General features: G+C 46.2%; 1 protein-coding gene across 3 annotated transcripts in view; it reads right to left on the bottom strand.

The window, feature by feature from the left end:
* Positions 1–18,531, bottom strand: part of RERE (arginine-glutamic acid dipeptide repeats) — a 43,260-nt gene extending 24,729 nt beyond the window's left edge. For all 3 annotated transcript variants that reach the window (XR_013923268.1, XM_080358824.1, XM_080358822.1), the window contains exons 1-2: positions 18,241–18,531; positions 17,927–18,007 (exon numbers count right to left, since the gene is read on the bottom strand). The gene's annotated coding sequence lies outside the window, so the exon portion shown is untranslated. The remainder of the gene's footprint in view (positions 1–17,926; positions 18,008–18,240) is intronic.
* Between the last annotated feature and the right edge of the window lie 467 nt (positions 18,532–18,998).

The following is an 18,998-nucleotide window of genomic DNA, read 5'->3' on the forward strand; positions in this document are numbered from 1 at the left end:
GTCCTCACCACTGCTTATTTCATGATGGAAATATCAAAGCCCTGGTTCCATGCTGAAGACAGCTACGGGTTGACCTCTTAATAAAGATCTCCGATGTCCAAGTGCTGAAGAAGCCAGACGGAGGAAGCAAGCCATCCATTTACACCTGGAAAGGATCAGCTGAACTCTCACAAACCACCGGGACTATCAAGGAAAGCTTTACCCACAGGCTGCACAGGCACGGGCTTAGGGAGGCCGGGTTTAGGGAGGCCGGGCTCCCGCCCCACTGAGTTATGGACAAAGCAACGAACTTGCACACAGAAAAATCTCCGACATCCCCGTCGCTAAGCCTGGAGTTTAAACAGATTCTTTGCTCTCAGATCTGATCCCCGAACAGCTGTTTTCCTTTTACTGCTCTCCAAGAACGTTCCTCTAAACCAGTAGATTTTGTAGATGAAGTGTGGAGGGCTGAGGGGCACTCAAGTGTTTTCCTGTTTATCAGAGCAATACATGAAAGGGGAATATTGGAGCAGGACACCAAGCAGCGTCCCCACCCCCTGAAACCACAAAGGAACTGCCACGTAAGCTGCTTATCCCTCAGTTATTGTTGCTTCCCTCCAGACTCAAATTCTTTCTGACAGGAAAAAATCCTGAGCAAGCAAAATTGAACTAAAAGACAATGGTAAGAGTTGTAAAGCAGTATTAGGAAGAGCAATTCATTGTGGCTTACTATAATACCTACACGGTGAACTCAAAAATGGAAATACAAATGCTAATTCTTTACAGTTGTGTTCGCCCTGCTGCCTGCAGCAAGCACGAACGGCAGCTGCTCCCCTGGAAGTGAACTGGATCCCCGCTTCACAATTAGGGATAAGAAAATAAAAGTGCCAGTAATTTGGGGCACAACTCGGGGCTCTGAGTCACGAGGAACTGCACATCATACCATGATGATTTCGGAGATGAAACACACCTGCTGCCCCAACCCTGTCCCTGCGCTCGGCCGCACGCTCAGCAGAGTCGGGACAGGTGACGCGGCCACAACTCGATTTACCGAGTGTGTGAACTTAAACCGGCGCCGGTTCCAGTTTACACTGCCCACTGCGATGAGCCAGCGGGCTCGCCTTTAACTTGCTGTCACATCCACTACAGCGATGATAATCGCTGACAGAACCACCACGTAAGCAGGAGGGAAAAGAAGCATGATGGAACAAGGGAGTTAAGGCAACAGTGTTTTCGTCAACCCAAAAATCAGCTGCCAGTCAGAACCAGAGATCTCGGGGAGGAGTAAAATGTGAGCGTGTCGATTCCCAAGCTAACCTTTACCAGCGGTTTCGCACAAGTTGAGCGAATCTCGGATTCTGACCCACTGGATGACACAAAGCAGCCGCAGCATTAGAAAAGGCACCTTCAGGTATCCAGCTCTGCTCAATTACACCGAACCGCAGCCCCCAGTGCAGCGATGATGGGGGAGACAGTAGAGTCACTGCAGCGAAAGTGCAAATGGTTCTAAACCTTACGAGCTTTAGTATGAAGTTTAATCCGTTCACGAAAGGGATCTGGTCGCTTGTAACAACAGAACTTTGGATTCAGCAATCCCACCCTGGCCCTGCATTCCTCTGCCAGAGGAAAGAGCAGCACAGACCCAGGACAGCTGTCGAGCAAGGGCGCTGACCTATTACCGTACAGCCAGCCTGACGCTTACGGAGCATCTTCCTTACAACCGTCTGACAAGCTTGTTCTAGATCGGCCTTCCTGCTTTCCTGCAGCATTTCTCTCTACTTTTCACTTCTCCACCCAAGAAAAGCTCAATTCCCTCATGGAAATGAAGCCAGGCTTGTTTCCCTTTCCATAGGTATTAGGCTTGACTTGGCTTTACCTGCCTCAGTTCTTCTCCAAGTACAGACTGAGACACTGTCTGATAATGCCATCTTTAGTCAGTCAACAACCTTCTGAAGATTAAGGTGGCACCTGCTTCACTGTACTGCTTTATTAGATACGCAAAACTATATAACTGATTCCTCCACAGGATGCCTGACCGCTCCCGCCACGCCACACGTGGCCCAGCCTCACATTTTCACCCTCAACCCTCCATCGCATAGACCTGCTTCTCATTACCGGCTTAGAAACACCGAGGAGTCTCATCCCAGTTGCATCAGTAAGAGCTCACAAATCCTTTACTATTAATATTACAGTTTGACTATGCCAACGGGCCTTGGAAACACAAAGACGGACTGATCGGGTATTCCAAACGCACTGTTACACCATTTATTCCCTCCCACCACGTCTAACAGTCCCAGCAGGTTGATATCTACCACCGGGCAGCGGGAGTGATCATTTTAATTAGTGGTTTGCATTCAACACAGCGCCAAGGCGTCAGAAACTAAAAGAGAACCGCTTATAATTGAGAACTTCAAAACAACAAGAAAAAAGAAGTTGTATCAATGCTTGCCGGCCTCCTTTGAGAGAAAGAGAAGCCAACTAGTGTACATTTAGACTCACGTGCCTCTTAAAAGGATACTTCGCTTTTAACTGATCAACTGCAGCCGCAGTTTGAGATTGTTGGAATATGAATCTTGGCAAGTTTACCAGATGTAACCTGTACACTGCGCTGTTTGCAAACGGAACTACTCACAGCAGCGCCCTGCAGAGTCCCCACCGCATCCTCGGGTTTATCCACCCGCAGCCCCAAGCTCTTCTCGATCCATTTATCTCCCATTGCATCCACCTCTGGGACTGCCCTGACCCAGTGCAGGACCTTGGACTTCATGATGTTACTTCCAGGCCTTCTAAAAGCAGCGATTTAGTCCAGTTGGAGTCATGATAGATTTGATTCAGTCCCATCCAACAGAAAGAGAAGTTCCTTCTAAACCTACATGCTAGAAAAAGGTTGTGGTTGACATCTTTGCAGCCTCTAAATGCAGAATCCCTGTGTTTTCCATATGAAATATTCAATAACCTCAGAATGCTCTCAGCTTTATGTGCCGTTCTCCATCAATTAGGAGCAAAACACAGCGGTGACAGCCACCTCGGCTCTTACAGGCATCTGCTGCTTCAAACAATTCATCACCTCAAGTTATTCAACAGCCACGTTATTACCTCCCAGCCGCCTTTCTGCTCTGCTTAACTCTTCCCTATCTGTTGGTCCAATTTCGGAGCTAGCGTGTCCTGCTCTACCCACCACAGACCCCGTATCTTGCAGGTTTAGGAAAATTCAAAGGAATAAAAGCCACGGACCACAGGCACAAGCTCTGGTTACAAACACGCTCGGTTACCCAACCAGCCGACACAACCACGGCAGAAATCCTGCAGTAACAGGGATCTGAGACATTACACAACTCCGCAAAGGAAACCCTGTGACATACGAAAGACAGACCACAAACACTCCCCTCCAGTAGCTTTAATTACCACCTGAAACAAAATGTTTATAAAGGGCACCAGCTACGGAGGCCGCTGGAGAAGGACAAGGCAGAAATGAATTATGTCCAACATCTGCTGCCAGGCTGCGCTGGTGGAAACGGCTCCATCAACTCAGGCATCTTGTCTGGAAAATTATAAACCCTGGAGGGATGTTTGCTGTTAAAGCCTCAACCAGCCACAAAGCAGCTTTCTGACTAATGCAAGTGACACAGAATAATGCCGCTGTTATGAATATAATGTCACATTTTAACAGTTGTTCTCAAGGATTTCTATTTCACAAGGACCCACACAACAATTTCCAACTGGCACGGTATGAAAGTCCGCATTATACAAGCTTCGATACGTTCTGAAGCACACACAATGTAAAATAAAAAAGCAACATCAACCGGTGAATAAAAAAAGAACGGAGTAATTTCTCCATGTCAAGTGGAGATCGCTTGGTAGGTCTGACTTTTTTGTTAAATACAGAATAATTACACAAAAAGAGTGCGTGTACTTTTACGATGCTGAGCGTTTCTCCTCTGGTTGGCACTGCTGGTTACACACATCACCATTGTGCTCCACATTCCAAGGGAGTTTTCAAGACGTTGCCCCAGTCTGACCATATCTGTCCCTGCACATCATTAATCAACCCTTTCCCCCCTCCTCATGAAAGGCTGGTTTGTTTTTTTAATAGAACACCAAGCTTATTTCACTCAACAACATTTTTCCTTAAAGACATTTTTACCTTCAATAGCAACACCCCAAGTAAATATCTGAAACAAGGTGGAATTGCTTAAAAGCAAAGGATGAGACCAACACAGCGTAAGACTCACGGAACACGCCGGAGAAAAGCAAACAACTGCCGTGTAACCCTGCAGTAATTGGCTCCATACTTCCAACATTAAAACCAGCCCGTTCCGAGATAAAAGGCACCGGGCTGCCCAGGGAACGCTGCTGGATAAGCTCCAAAGGGCTGACGTGAACCCACCTTCGGGAGCCCTGGCGAGGCCGCCGTGCCCTTTGCGCCTCAAAACCCCAAAGCGAGCCTGTGGTTTGCATTGATTTAGGGGTTGTGTGGGTGTTTGGCTGGTGGAGTTTGGTTTGGGGTTTGGTTTGGTTTGGTTTGGGGCTTTTCTTGGTTGTTTGTGTTTTTTCTTTTAGTTTGTTTGGGTTTTAAAACAAAAAACACCAAAACCAAATTACGTTCTCCTCTCGTTCTTGCTCCTTCCAATCGCCACCCAAGGAAAGGGAACCAAATAATTATGGGACCAATAAGATAATGGATCATAGCAAAGTACAGCCATGTTACCCTAGAAATGGCTTCACTTTTTCCAATAAAATCGCACTGTTTCTGTACACACACGGTACTCAAGTTTTTGGGATGATGTTGATAAGTAACGAGCCTGTTACTCAGTCATTTTGTCTGCCACACATGCTGCGTTCCACAGAATAAATTCAAATAAAAGTTTAACAAGTCCAGATAAGATTGCAAGTTAAAAATCATTGTGCTCAGTTTCCAACCCTTGATAATTCTCCCTAGAGGAAGAGTTCAAAAGACAGTCAACCAGAAAGAATAATTAACCACAAACTGCAGTACAGAAGGTCAGCAGAGCACGCTATCACTGCACCGCATGGAAAATCTACACGGTTTGACCACCAAGCTGCCTACTTTCCTACTGAATTGTCTTGTGATTCTTACCAAGAGGAAAAACTGAGCCAAGATCAATGGAACTGTGCATGGGATGACAAACAGGTTCTTCCTCAATGAGGATATTCTGCAGTTATGGATTTGTGTATGTTTTGATTTACTCTGAAGGAAAATACATTTAACACCCCAAAGAATTACATCCAACAACGTAGGAAAACTCAAATTTCTTTTTTGGCCTTAGACAGAGGTACTAAAAAAGAACAGTTATTTACTGAACAGATATACAGACAAGACACAGCCATTTCCCCATGTCCCACAGCCATTCCCCATGTCCCACAACCATTCCCCATGTCCCACAACCATTCCCCATGTCCCACAGCCATTTCCCCATGTCCCACAGCCATTTCCCCGTGTCCTTTGCTGGTCCCTATGTCAGGAAGGTACCTGTTCTACACCCACTGCTCTGGCAATTCGAAACCAAAACACCCAACAACAAACCCCTAACAAACCCATCACTAATACAAATGATCTCCTTACAGTCAACCCCAGCAGACAATGACCTTGAGCAGAGCAACACCCAACAATGAGAGCTCAATCAACTAGGCACAAATTCCATTTACTTTAGTTATTTTTGATATTTAAACCCATGAAAACCTCCTTAACTAGCATTTCCCTGCTCAGCAGCTGTTGCCAGCCCGAGCAGCACGCAGGTCCGGTCCCTGCGGAACGCGGCGGGGCGGGCTCACCGCTCCTCGCGTCCCTCGCCCGGCACACACGCGCTACCGCGGAGCAGCCTCGTAATTGAAACCACTCTCATTGTCAACCACGCGAACAAAGCCGCTTCTGTGCTTCGCCGGCCGCTTTTCGCTAAGCTTAAAAATGTGCGACAACGTGACGCAGACACCCAGGGGGGCCCCGAGCAGGTGTAGGGCTGCAACCCCGAGTACTGATGCTCCCAAAGCTCTTGGGGTTCCAAAGGAAGCTTCACACAACTCAGTAGTTTTTCAAAGCTAAGAGAGGAAGCACAAGCCTCCTCCAAAATGGCTTTTGACCTATTAAAGGATTTAATTGATGTGCACGCATTGTTTCTGTTCAGAAAAGATGCAGGTACCTGCAACTTCTTTTTGCGGCGTCCGTACCCCAGGGCCAGCAGATCCCGCGGGAGCCGGGGAGCGGAGCTGTCAGGCCCAGCAGCCAGCGACCAGAACATTCTTCATTACACAGACAAGGCAAAATAATACAGAGGCAACAAAGCTTTGGCAGCATCCAACTTACTCCTCTGCAAGAACACTTGGAATGAAATAAAGTGGAAATCCCCACCATACCCTGCAGATGAAGGTGACCTTGGGAAGGGAGGGAGAAGAGGAATGAAGCAGATGGATGATTTTAGGAAACTGGTGTCTATCCCGTGTCTGTCCCCCGTTTCTCAACCTGCAGAGACTTCAACTCCAGGCATTAACCCCACTAAAGAAACTACTTTTCTTATTAACCTTCCTTGTGCCAGCAGAGTCTTACGGCTACAACGAAGATGCAAAAACTGAAGGGTGATTAACGGAGTATTTGGGAAGTAAGTTACACCACGGACTCATCGTCACCTACAGAGAGATGAGATATTCCCAGAGAGAGACTGAAGCAGGAACATCTGAAGGACACAGTAGCCCAAAGAACATCTTATTTCTAAGATAAAAAGTCCCTGCTGGTCTGGGGGGGTTGTTGTTTTGGGTTTTTTTCCTCATTTTAATATGACCTTTCTGGAACAACAAACCAAGAGTGAACAGTCACCAGAGAGGCTGTTTATCTGGATCCATCCACATTTTCAGCTCTGAGATGACAACTCAAACAATCAACCACAATGTGAAACGCAGTTTTAGAAACTTCACGTAGCTTTTCTAACGAAATCCACTTGAAAAGGTCAAAGCGAAGCTTCAGTCATTCAAAAGAGATGGGGAGGAGAGCTTTGTGCCCACAGTGAGCACACCAAGTCTTCTTAGAAACTCTTCTGCTCACAACGCAGAATGTTCTAAAGCAACAACAACAAAAATCCATCAAATCCAATGGCCCAGAGTAAGACCAGGAGCTGGAATTGTTAAATCAATACACCTTTAACCCAGCATTGAAGGGGGTAGGCCCTTTGTCCATGTCCCTTCATCAGAGCAAGGGGAAAGTCCAGTCATACAGCCCACAAAGTTATTCTAAATACCGGACCTAATTTAGCAGTGCAAAGGAGGATAAATGCATTTTTGCATGTATTTTTAATCACACCTGAATCTGTGAGGTATGAAATGCCTATTTCTGTAAATCCTGTTCTTTCAGGATCTAAACCATTATACACTGCAACTGTGTTACCCCAATACACCAAAAGGAAACCCCTGTGCCACATCAGAACTGCAGGAGCCGGTCAAGCCCTGGGGAAGCACAACCAAAGGAACATGGCCCGGGCAAATAAGAATCTAAAAACCCCTGTACAAAGTAGCAAATACACATTTCGTCTTATGTCACCCATCCGCTCCTACATAAATGTGTATTTTGGGCTTTTAGTAATAAGCAAATGGCAAAATCCCTCTTGTCCTTATCTTGTGCTACTAAATAGAAACAACAAATCCAAGTAATGCAAGTAGAGTTGCACACTTGCCTAAATTCACTCTTAAACCTTCCATGAACTTCAGGGAAGGGCAAGTAATGGAGAGACAGTAACAGTGGCTGCAGGGCCAGCGAAAGCAGCAAGGAAAGGGTTGTTTTTATAGTTTAATAGGGTTTCTTTTGTGTTTGTTTGCTGGGGAGATGGCATGATTTATTTCTCCAGCTCCCTCCACTGTAATTCAGGTAATGAAAGCTCCAGCTTTGGCAAAGATCCCGTCCTTAGGCATGGAAAAAAATAATAATAATAAAAAAAACTAGAAGAACCATAATTAAGCTTACCGGAAACAAATCTAATCAACCCCGAACAGGAACAAAGGGCAAGAGAACGTGTTCGCTGTATCACGTCTTCCCCGCTGGCCAAGAGCCCGGAGCTTTCATTACATTTTTCTCTCTTTCCCCCTATTTCACAACAGCATCACCAACCTGGCCCAGCACCCCCGAGTCCCAAACTCGACTTGTAGGAGGTCGGCTCACGAGGCAAAAAATCCCGGCGTGTGGAAAGCGTTAAGACTTCCACGTAGTAAAGGAGGTTCTTAATACTGCTACTGCTCGACTCCAAAAACCTCGGAGCTTCGCAGACCACGAGAGGTTTGTGAACCGCAGGGAAGGGCAGAGTTAGCAAAATAAATCACGAGTTCCTGAGGGACGTCCTGGTGCTTTACACGAGAGGCACCGGGCACGGAATGAAACAACAGGGCCAGCTGCTCAAATTGCACGAGCAAAGAGCTGCTTTATAACCCAGAATGTGCTCCCTTTAAAGGCTGGGTCTGGAGGCATCGTACAAAACCATCCAGTTTGTCAGGGACATTGGGAGGATGCGAAAAGGGAGCTCAACAAATATGTTTGGGGGAGGGAAATAGAAGCGTCTATCAGCACCTCTTTAATGCCACATTTCTTAGTGCTCTACGGGCGTTTGGTAGCATAAAAAGAAACAATATTCCCTGCCAGTTTTTTATATCCCAGATGACCAGAACCAGTGAGGATTTCCCAACCATCAGTACTGTCAGCATATTTGATTTTGTCATTAACCTCATCACACTTTGTCTATTTCTTAAAACTCCGGGTTCTTAAATAGAGCGATTGCTCAGGAAACCACCTCTTCCATTGACAACTCCCCTAAAGAGAAAGTTTCTAAGTTCGGGTTTACAAAGAAAAGGGGAATTGAAAAGGAAAGGAAGGAAACACACCCATCAACATTCAAAGGCTTTTTAAAAAAGAAGGGATGTAAAAAGCAAAAGGTTTTCCGTGTAACTTGGTGTTTGTTGCAACACCACCTTTACCTTATTAACCAGACTGAAGGCAACAAGTGGAGCAGCACGTTCCATTTCGTTACTGCAGAACCTGAGCTGCTGCGGCACTAACGTGGTTTCTATGTGGGACACCCCGCACGGGGGCCCTTCTCCTCCCAGCAAAACGCACCAACACGCAGCCCAGCCCTGCGAGACACGATGACAGCAGAACGGAAACCACCCACAGCCCATCACACAGCTTCTCTACCTTGTTTTCCACACATCGGATGATATTAAGGTGCCTGAAAACACATTCTGGCAGGGAAAGGAATCCCCCACCATACACACACACAAAGGGTTGGGATTTGCAGCCTTTCCGCTCCCAACAGAACCGGCCTCTTCCCTTGGGTGCTGCTGGGCTAAAAGCAGATATTTACCCAAAATAACCCCATCGCCACCTACAAGAAATCAGGAGCGTTCTCACCTCCTGAGAGTTTGCATTCTACCGTACTACTCCTACACATTTTTCTTTCAGGTACAGAACAGGGAAACTAAACAAAAGCAAACGGCGTATTTCAGCTTGTGATCAATGTTTCTCAAAGTCCGGGGCTCAAGCACCAGCAATACGCACAAACTGCCTCAGTTTCCCCTTTACACAAAAGCCACAACTCTTAACTCCCCATGCTCAGTTTATCCCACAATCTGTGGGACCCCCAGGAGTTCTCCCTGGCAGGAATAACTAACTAACTAAACCCAAGCGCACCAGCCATCAGGCGCTGCTTCATTTTTACAGCTGGTTCGAAACAAAGATGACAAAATGAGTGCATCTGTCTCCTGAAGCCGTTATTGTCTTGTTCTCGCCGTACAGTTATAGCAGCACATTACGGGATATTCAGCGCTGAATAATGTATTTGGGGGCTGTCTGTGTGCCAGAGGAACGCGTCGAGGCCGTCCTCGCGGTGCCATCTGGGGCGGGAAGCAGCGATTGAGGCCAATGATCTGTTGTATAAGAAGAAAGTTAATTTCATGCTCAGTGTGGCGGGGAAGATGCATTAAAAGTATAGAACACTCTGCCAATTGACTATTTATGTATTTTTTTTCTGGTGCGATACCTTTTGCCCCTAAATGGTTTGCTCTGTTAAACCCCACACAACCTGGACAACAATCCCATCAATGGCTGTGTTGAGGAACTGAAAAGTGTTCTGTGCTGCTGAGCACCCCAGGTCACCCCAACCCATCCATAACGTGACTCTCACCAGGCCAAGCTGGTTATATTTATTTCTTGAACTCAAAAATCCAAAGAAAACCACTGCAACACCTTTTGAAATCGTGGTCGCTCCCACACTGTAAATACACACATCAAATGGCACCACTTGGGACAACACTGCGATGACATCCCCAGTTATATTTGCTATCATCTAGCTGCCTCTCTTCCATTTTTTTTCCGCTTAATGGTACATTTGTAATTAATCTTCATTATCTCTGATTAGGATAAGAAAACGATGCGGGTGCTGAGGAGGAGAAAACAGTAGCAAGACGGAATAGTTGTTACTCAAATGTCAGCAAGTCACCAGTCTGGCACAAACTGCCCGTGAGCAGGAACACAGAGAGGATTATGTGCAGAATATTCCTCTATTAAGCCACTTCAAAAATCAGACGCCAGGCAGGATTATACAGATTAATCTATTCAAGGAGTTACCCAATTTTCACAACATTAGCACTGTTCTAGGACAGATGTGCCACAAACATCGCTACCGCTTATATGACTTTAATATTCTGCCTTTCCGAAAGCCGCCTTCAAGTTCTGAAGCATCTTCGGTCAGTAACTGGATGGGAAACAAACACCACGAGGGTTTGGTGCACGGCAGCCAGGGAAATGAATCCTCCCAGGATTAGAGACTCAACCATGGAAATCAACTGCACAAATCTCAAATAGACACCTATTTTCTGTATCTGAGATTCATAGGGCCTTAGGATTGATGGCTGAGTACTTGATACGATCTGACAACTGCTACCAAAGGAGGGCTGGTAATATCTTTTCTCATAAGGAAAGAAAAATACAGAATAAAAAGTATACGGCTGTTGATGAACGAAAACATTTTAACCAGAGTCACACAAAACCTTTCAGAATCCACAATAAGAAAATCAACACAACAAAATGCCTTATGAGGGTGAATTATAAAGAGAAGGTAAGGAAGCGCGGTGGCACAGGACGAGGAGTCCCAGCGTTGTTGAGGAAGACTCAGACAATACTGTGTCCATTTCCCCAATAACCTTGGCTCAGGCCCTCAGCTGCGTACCCTCCCTACAAAGCAGAAACTGTCCTTTCTGGCTCCCTGACAGAAATCAAAGCAATTCCCTAATGGCCCTCTCTCATTTCCAACAATATTTTACCCCTACCTCCCTCTAGACTTTAAAAAAAATATATATAAACAATTAGTTTCAATCTTGTAATGTAAACTAATCATTAAAAAACCCCACCAGAGCGCAGAGTTGATTTACTACCCGTGCTAAATGCAATTCTAGAGTCCAGTTGGCACAGTGAATGCACCTTCTGGTTTTATGCTCTTCATCTACAAAGGTTTCTTAGTAAGAAATTCATATAAGCAGCCCAGTTTTTGAGCTGATGACACTTTAGGAAACAGAAGGCAAGACAACTGAAAATAATCTTAAGAGAAAGCTTAGAGAGATTGAAAGTAAATAAAAACACAGCACTTTAAGTACCTTCTTTCTTTAGTTTTACTTGCGTCAGCTGAAATGGAGATGCAGAGATATGTGGAAGGGTATTTTGGTCTTTGGACAGTGTCACCATGGCCATTAATGGGGTGACCCCGCACTAGCGGCGCTGGGTGCCAAGAGCGAATGGTCCAGGTGCAAAGGTCGTTCACCGAGCAAGGATCGAAGGGGTAAAGCGCAACTAAAGGAACACGCAGGGTACATAACGCACCAAGCCGGACTGCGGGCCAAGCTTGCCCGAAAACATGGACCAGCAGCAGCTCTGCCCACCCGTGAGGGCTGAACGCGACACCGGGTCCACCAGAGTTCAACCCCGGGGTCTCTTTAAAGACCTCTCCAAACCTCCCCTTTTATTATTATGCAATAAAGCGATGACATTTGCAATGGGTTTAACAGCGAAACTTGTTCCAAACAAGCCAAATCGCAGTGAACATACACACCGAGCGTCCCTTACAGATGATCTGGTCTTTGTAAACAGCCTTCAGCTCAGGGCCACTTACATTTCGGAATCTCTCCATCTGAGCTCAGCTCCGATGAGCTCAGCATTTCATTAAATTCCTTGGCTTAGTTATTCTGCTCCTGGTGAGAAGCATGAACTGAATTACTGTATGCTTTAAATTAAAGCCAAACGTATTAATTTAGCGCTCGCCCTCAATCACCTAAGATAGCCACACTCAAACAAAAATAGGAAAGAAAAGAAACAAGGCAACATGTTCCCTGCAGAAGTTTGTTATGCAAATGGATCGATGGTTTCATTTGCAGAGGAAAAGCACCAACTGATGCCTCTGCCCATTCTCCAAAACCGACTGAGCCCGGTAGGATATCTGCTGTCTCTTTTAACAAGAACAAAACCCTCCGACTGTAATACCCGTGCGACGGGAGCGCGAGCGGCGATGAAATGGAAAGCAGCAGAGGCTGTTTGTGTTGGCAGTCGCTTCAAACTCTAATGGAAAATTTCAGCTCTGGCTGCATCCAGGCTAGAACAAGTTATTAAGGAAAAAGGTTCAGCTTTCAAACAGAAAAGGCTTTACTGAGCTTGTCCCTCTCTGAACAGGCAGGAAATAATACGCCTTGAATATGTAACGTATTAATAGCTTATCATTAGGGGAATATACCATCAAATAAACTATATTTCCTTTGGGAAAAGGGAACAGTGATAATGCCCGCGCCACAAACTCAGCTATTGGTACAAACAACTTATACCACTCAATGCAAATATCAAAAACGCAGTGTAGGGCTAACTAATCACTTTATACTAACAGACCAAAATATATTTGCCTAATTATCCCTCTCTTTTAATCAAAGGAAAACTGCTATTTGAACAACTACGTCGAGGGAGAATCTTTACCTTTCATTTGCTCATGAGAATTTTGCACAAATACTAGTTAGGCCGTTTGTGGCCATGAGCAGTCTGTGGTCTGTCCTCCGAGGGACAGACACACATATGGGAACCGCAGTGACCTTTCAGCTACTACACATTTGCACTCTGCTTAAGAGCTACTCAGGAAGCCAATATTGTATATTATGTAACACAAGATTAAGCATTAATGAGGCAAGAATAAAATTGTTTATCTAAACCCCAATCTAAAATTAAACAGAAGTTTATGCTGGGAGCTCACACTGCACTCATTTTGTCTCCTAACATTAACAGAGCGCAGCTTATTTAGTCTCCGAGAGAAGTCCCAACGGCGTTTAATTTGGAAAGATTTGACTATCAGAAGAGAGACTATTTTTCCTAAAGAAGAAAGTGACGCATATTTAGTTCTTACGCACATGAATACAGCACGTTGCAGGTATTCTGATCTAAGGAAAACAGTTGATATCCATTACTTCTATTTACACTGTGTTTTGAAGCTAAATACAGAAGCATCCACCCAGAGGCGAGGCCTTTCACTGCACTGACGTCTAAGCAGCCAAACCAAAAACATCATCACACGCCCCAAAGATACCTGTGTGCTCAATGGGGAAATTCACACCAAAATCAGAGCGGGGTCTGCATTCCTCCACAAAGACTCACCGGCCTCTTTTTAGGCTCAGCACCAAGTGAGCAGCTCTACAAAGCTCACGGAGGAGCTTCAGAAAAAGGACAAGCGGACAATAAGGCCTCGGTCAGAACGGCTGTGCCACAAACCTGCCCCGGTGAACACAGCTGGAGTCACTTGAGAACCTCAGAACATTCCCAGAGGTGTCACCCCAGCTCTAAGAACAGGGAGAAGAGGTTGAAAGTACCTGGGCTTGTTCCCATGAAGGTTTCCAAACCCTCAATTCAATGGCAGTCCATGCCGTGGCTATCTAATGATATATCAGGATATTATTTACTTAAACCTACGTACGGCTACCAAAGGGACGATCATGCACGTCGCCCTCCATTCGAGCAGCAATGGTTCTGCTGGTCAGATAACAGATTGGACAGAAAGGAGGTTGCAGGAGCCCCAGCCAGAGGAAACCAAACCTGTTTCTTCTGGGACCACGGCCTGAAATAGTTCAGGCAAAAAGCATCTGTGCCCAAGCCAAGTTTGCACAAGAGCTGCTGAGCCACCAGGACCCAGCTCTAAACCTGAGCAAAGTGACACGGCCACTTGGCCTGGACACTGTTGCTCTGCACAAGCTCACTCCACATTTCTACATTTCTATTCACCTTCTGCATGGCCCTAACACAGAGTTAAGCTATTGACAAGATCACAGTAAGGCGATCCCCAGCCTTGTGGGCATTTAAGCACATTTATCCCAGGCCTAGCACAGTGCTGGCGCTTTGAAAACCCTCAAGTTCGAGTAGCTCAGTGTAATCACCTCAAGAATTTACAGCAGGAGAATTTTAAATACTTTGACAATCCCGTGTTGTGACAAAGTTTTAGCAAATTAAACCGCAACGGAAAAAAATACCCACCAAACAAACACATTTGATCACATTTATGCCAACCCAGAAAACTTACTGCCAGCTGTGTTCCTTCACTACACACACATCAGTATGAAAGCTATTAATGAAAACTGCTCAGCTTATCATGGGGGAGAATCAAAAGTGCTGCTAAGCAGGAACCAAATGGGAACAGGACACGTCACCGGCCGCGCCAGCCAAGCACAGCTCCAACTGGCCACGGGAAAACTATTCCGGGGGAAGACTGAAGGAAAAGAGATACACGGGAACACAGGAGATGATGCATTTGTAACAGAGGAGATGGTGTATTTAAGACAGAGGAGATGATGTATTTAAGACAGTTTGAATGAAAACCCAAGCGAAGTTTTATTTAAGCTCATCTCCACGGAGGTGCTTTTTCCCAGAGTATCGCAGGCAGACACTCGCTGATCCAGCCTTAGGACTATCGGCTCCTTGAGCCCTCTCAGCGTTGCCATTTCAGAGAACTTGCTCAGATTAGAGGCGATTTTAGTTCCTGCGGCTCTTGCTCACAAAAGCTGGAAGCAAATGCTCCAGCCATTGACACTCATGCCCACCGGGAAGACTTTTGGGACACGAACTTTGAAATAAACTGGAGGAGTGAAGACCTAAAACATACAGCTTTGATATACAGCAAATATTTTCTTATTAGAAGAAACAAAACAAAATGCTGAAAAACTACCTTAAACTAGTTAAAACACACGTTGAGCAATACAGGGTTTTCTGAAAAGATGTGGTAAGTTAACTATGGAGAGGAAAAAAAGCAACTCAAATAGGACACCCCTTAACGTGCTTGTGCAAACTCAGTGCAGAATGGCCCAATTCTCACCTCTCACCATGGCCAACATACCTTCCAATGGTATAAAAGAAACACAGCGTCATATTCACCTCTATATTCTTACTGTACAGTAGCCTCAGCTTCATTTAATATAAAACAGGCCCAGTCTCTGCAATAATTCTGTATTTCTGTTGTATTACTTATCTTCCGCTATTGCAACGCTCCCATCGCTTAAGGCGACATTAGGGAGAGTTTTCCCCCAGTGAAAGCTGCATAAATGTCTAGAAAAGGCCCGTATTATACAAGCAGCATTACAATAAGGAGATTTAACTTTAAGTGGGTTTTGCTCCCCTCCCCGCAGGCTTCAGGGACCGGCGAGGTAACGCTAATAAATTACAAACGCGCGGGGTATATTGACCTGTAGCCTGGTTTCTATTTAGAGCAAGTCACTTTAAGAACGCCCCGACTCCTTTTCAAGTGGTTTTTGCAGAACTTTGAGTCGCCGCAGTGCGTTTGCGCACATATAATAACTGTTAGAGTTTCACCTCGTGTTGGTATGGTGGCTAAACAGGGAAATAAGGCCTTTTCCTAGCGTTTCTGGAGTTGCTAGGGGGCTACTGGAGCACAAAAATGGCAGGCAAAGTATCTGAAATCATTCTGCTGATGAAAAAATGCAGACAAATTAATTCCACAGCCTTATAATTTACATTCATTATTCCACTTTCAGGAGGAAAAGCAAAACTGGGTAGTCAAATATCATTTACTGCAACCTTTATTCTGCATGTCTCATGTAGCAAAACTGCTGTAAATTTTGGCTGGAAAAGATTGGGAGTGAAAAGCAAGCGGAACTAAGACCTGTGGGCAAGAATAGGAAAGGGAGATGAAACAATCTGCTGTAGGTCAGAGGTTATTTGTAGCTAAACCCAAAGCTCCAAGGCATCAACACATCACGTCCCGCTTGCTCAAACTTCATATTTAGTCCTTGTTATACTATAAATCTAGAACTAATGAAGCAAAAGTGTAACACCTGAAAAACAAGAGCTTATACAAAGTTCCACACCACTGGCAAAACTTTTACAAAAAGCCTTAGGCCTGATATGCGGGTTCAAATGGAGAAGTCAGGTCACACAATGGGGTCACACACCTGCCCCCCACTCCCAGTTCTGTAGTTTCTCTTTCTCCTGCAAACTATTTTTCTCTATCAAAGAGACGCTTTATATTGAAAAGCGTATTTCATAGTTGCTGCTAATTGAAACTTTAAGTTAGTACTTTTGCCTCTTGGTAACTTTACTGCCAGCAGAAAGAATTTCTACAGTGAATACCAACTTGCTCTAAATATATTGCTAGGAAATATCCTAAAGAAAAGAGGAAAGGATTGCTTGTGCTGAGCGTGTACTGCATTTGTTTGACGCTGCATTCCTTCCAGGCTGCCATCTCTCCAGCACTGAGCCTTCACGTCTCAAAACCCAACACAACACTAAAGCAAAGTCTACCTGCACTTGATTGGTAATTAAGTTTTCTCATCATACTCCACAGAACCGGTGAACACGCACACCGAGGCGCTCCAGGAATCCTTTCACCACCCCCTTTCTGTTTGACTTACGCGGTGTTACTATTCACCACCAAAACATTGCGATATTGCAGCATTATCTCACAAGAGCATCTCAGAAGAGAGTGGAAACATCCTACAGTCAGTGCCAGGTTCTAAAATGTTTTTACAGTAACGTTCTTCCCCACTGAATATCCCAATTCCACACACACAAAAGTCTAAACCACCAGTGAGGCTTTAAATAAATATCTTCCGGATAACTACCACACTGCTAGGAAACGGTCTAACTCAATTTCACTGAGTTACTCCCTTCTAAATTCAGCACAAATATGAAAATCGCTTTCCAAAACCGCCCTCCCGGCAGCTCAATGACACCTGCAGAATAGGAACCGAAGCTTCTAGAGCAGCCGGGCAATTAGGACTAATGGCAAAGTAACTAGATTCCCAAGGCTTCCCAAAGCCTCCTTTCCTTTGAAGAACTCAACCACTCCTCCCCATCCATCTTCCCTCTAAGCACTTGCCAGGATTTTCGATGGAATGACAGCTACGTCAGCTTTATGAAGTTCAGCCCAGTAATAAGCCACGAATCAATTCAGAGGCTGAAGTTACGCGCTTGCCGTCCACATAGCTCAGGAACGCAAAGGGTTAAATACAACAACCGAATTGTGCAGGTCGCAGAGGCAGCACAGACCTCAGCCTTCCAGACCCTGTTAGATTTCGGTTTGTTTTAGGCTTTCTTTAACCACCCGCTGCCATTTGAGCCCAACCGGGTGACATAAATGTATTATCCCATCATAATGTCAGAATTTAAAATTAGATTCAGCCTCCATAAATACACTTCGTGCAACCTTAGCGACTCCGGCCAGCAATGACGACTATTTTATGTAACGTCTTTCACACAGCAAGATCTAAAAACTGAACTACAAAAATTACGGCTGCCTTTTCTGGCTGTGGATTCCTCTGCCGTTTACCTGAAGACAATTTAGTTCAGGGGGAAAAGGAAATAGTTTCGTGAGATCAAAACACCGAAGCAGCACGAGAAAAAGCAAATTACATAAAGTCCAAATGTACTCACAGTCTCCTTATTCGGAAGCAACTCCTTTCGGATCCTGAAGAAGTTCTTGCCGTACTGCCTCAACCCCTTAATAAACCGTTTCTGCGATAAAAGATAACAAAAATAGTATGTCAGCAAAAGGAAAAAAACCTTGTTCAGCAGCACAACAGCCAAAGAGCGTTCTCAGGCTCAGGACTGCCGATAGAGAACGTACATCGACACAGCAACTGAAAACAGACAGGGGAAAAAGGCTTTGAAAAGATACCGAAAAATCCAAACCACATTCCCCTTCTATGTCAAACTTCCAACATTTGAAGCTTAAAAAAAGTCAGTACCACAGTCAGTTCTTTTCCAACACGACCCGGGTATTCTGCTGCACGGCTCTTCCGAGTCTATTTTTCAACTAAGAAGCAGGAGGAGGAAAGAAAATACAAATACGCAACGCTGATTTCAGGGGAGCGAAGTGACTCTCCGGAGAAGGCGCCGCAGGGGTTAACGAGTCCTCGCCGACGCGAACCCTCCGGATTCACCCTTCCTGATTTTCGGAGCGATCCCAGCGAATGGCCCTTTCGGAGCCGCCGACCCCGCGATCCTCCGCTCGGCGGGACGCGGCGGGAGCAGCGAGCGGGGCCGCCCGGCGGCGATGGCGGGGCCGGGGCTGCGGAGGAGCCGGGCGGAGCGGACGAGCCGAGCGGAGCCGAGCGGAGCCGAGCGGAGCGGAGCGGGCGGGAGGCGGCGGCCGCCCAGCATGTGATCGCGGCGGGGCTGGGCGGGCGGCACCCGCGGGGCGCGTCGCAAAAGGCGGCCTGGATCCGCGGCCGCCCCCCCCGCTCGGGGCCCCAGGCCCCGGGAAAGCCCCGCGGAAGCAGCCGCCGGATTAACGCCCGCCGGTCCCCGGGGGCTCTGCAACGGGGCGGCGACTTGTTCCATCCCACCCCCCCGGCAGCTGCCGTGGCTCATGTGCCGCACCCCGCGCTGCCCTGCGGGGCTCGCTGGGGCCCCCGCAGCTGCCCCTTGCGCCCATTTGTCCCCGCGGGAACAGCGTCCTCCTCCTGGTCCATCTGAGCCATCTCACCAGCACCAGTCAGTACCG

Source organism: Nesoenas mayeri (assembly GCF_963082525.1).
Source record: "Nesoenas mayeri genome assembly, chromosome: 24".
Lineage (NCBI taxonomy): Eukaryota > Metazoa > Chordata > Aves > Columbiformes > Columbidae > Nesoenas > Nesoenas mayeri.